Below are 2,321 nucleotides of genomic sequence, written 5' to 3' on the forward strand. Positions count from 1 at the left end.
TTTCTATTTAATGCAATTTGTGGTATTTCATATTTATGATTGCTTTCTTCAATTTATGTTATTGATGCTTTCAACTGGTTGTTTGGATTTTATTATCTCTTATTGCTTTTCTATGCTTTTATGTTGTGCCTTCCAAGTGTTTGATAAAATACTTGGGAGGATTTTAAGTTAGATTTTCCTATTCTTAACTTGTATTGACTAATTAGAGACTCTTGAATTATCAAAGGTCTTTTATTGATTGGTATTTGAGACTTGCTAGTTGATTTGTATTCCACTAACTCTAGTCTTTCCTTGAGAGTTGACTAGGACTTGAGGAATCAAATTAATTTATCCATTTGACTTTCCTTCATAGTTAGAGGTTGACTAAGTGGGAGCAACGGACAATTACTAACATAATTGATGATGATAATGAGGATAGAAATTCCAATTCTCAATACCTGTTAAGACTTTTCTTAATTATTAGTTTATTTTCTTATCATTTACATTCCTTGTTCAACCTTTCAAAAACCCAAAAATATACTATCTCATAACCAATAGTAGCATACTTCCCTACAATTCCTTGAGAGACGACCCGAGGTTTAAATACTTCGATTGATTTTTATTGGGTTTGTTACTTGTGACAAAAAATTTTTTGCATGAATTCATTGAGGAATTCTAAACCGTCAAAAATCCGTTTGTCAAAATGGCGCATTTGCAACGAGAATTCATTGAGGAATTCTAAACCGTCAAAAATTTGTTCGTCAAAATGGCGCAGTTGCCGGATGATGACAAGTCATCTTATGGTAGTTTTACAAGCATTTTTCATTAATTTTATTAGGTTTTATGCACTTTCTTGCACAATAAGTAAGTGACTGGAGTGGATTTTCATGATTATGTTGAATCAATCAAACATCATTCATTTTACACAAAATCATAGGTTTTATGCTAGAATTAATTGATTTTATAAATGATGCAAAGATCTAGTGATTTTGGTGAGACTTTGATTAGTTGTTTGGTGCCTGTAGATGAAGAAATGGTGGAAAGAGGAAATTTTGGCACACTTTTGAAGTTTGAGCATGCTTTGTACCTTAGGCCACGCTTTAAAAGTGTAGCCCATGAAAATAAAGCGTGGCGCTCAACCAAGGCCAAGCACCAAGGGAGCAAGGCCAACGTTCACTTTATTGAACGTAGCACTCCAATAGAGGAACCAAACTCGCGCATGCATGAAGCCAAGGCACAACAAGGAACGTTCAAAATTGTGAACGTAGCGCTCCAAGAGGAAGCACCAAATAGTGCAGCAAAAACCAAAGGCCAAGGGTTGCGTTGCAAGAAATGAGCGCTACGCTCACTATTGCTCCCTTTTTCGTGCCTTTCATCAAAGAGGAAGCATGCACAATGAAGAGTAGCGCTCAAGAATTCGAGCATGGCGCTCACTTTCTCGTGCTCTTGCCCAAGGAGAGCAAGGCTCTTGCCCAAGAAATTTAAGGAAGCAAAAAGCTCTGACGTTAGGATTTTTGCCAGTAAAGAATTTTGTAAAAATAGTCGCGTTGTAGATATAGTTTCTAAACGAACAGAAATCCCTTCGTACAAACGTTTTGGTTGTCACAAGTAACAAACCACTAAATAAATTGATAACCGAAGTATTCAAACCTCGGGTCGTCTTCTCAAGGAACTGCAAGGAAGTATGTTCTTATTATTGGTTATGGAGGTTGTAAATTGGGGTTTTGAGAATGAGGAGCGAATGGTTTAATTAGCAATTAAAATAAATGAAGAACAAGTAATTTAAATGGCAAGTAAAATAAATAGATGACTGTAAAAAAACTTTTGGCAAGGTATGAGAAATTGGAGGTCCTATCCTAGTTATCCTTATCAATGATGATGGGAATTGAATCTTAATTCCACTTTGTTAACCTTTGCTAAGATAAAGGAAGGTCAAGGGATTAATTGGTTTGATCTTCGGATCCTATTTATTTTCTAGGAAAAGATTTGGGATTATTGAAGTTCAGTTTAATTAACAAAGATAACAATTATCAATCATGTTTGAGTTTGATAACTCCTGAGTTACTGATTTCTTAACCAAGACCAAAAAGATAAAAGTAAATCTACTAGAATAAAAATGTCTTCAGATGGGAATAACAGCAACATAAATAAAATAAAGCAAGATTAAACTAAAATACCTCAAATAACATTAATTCAAAAGAGTAATCTGTAACATGGAAGAATTCATAAATTAAATTGCAAAAGTAAATAAAAGGGAATATTGAACCTGATAAAGAGATAATCCTGAAAGCGAATAAAATCCTAATTCTAAATCCTAATCCTAAAGAGAGGAGAGAGAGGAG

The sequence above is a fragment of the Arachis hypogaea genome, chromosome 20, assembly GCF_003086295.3.
Source record: "Arachis hypogaea cultivar Tifrunner chromosome 20, arahy.Tifrunner.gnm2.J5K5, whole genome shotgun sequence".
NCBI classification, from domain to species: Eukaryota; Viridiplantae; Streptophyta; class Magnoliopsida; order Fabales; family Fabaceae; genus Arachis; species Arachis hypogaea.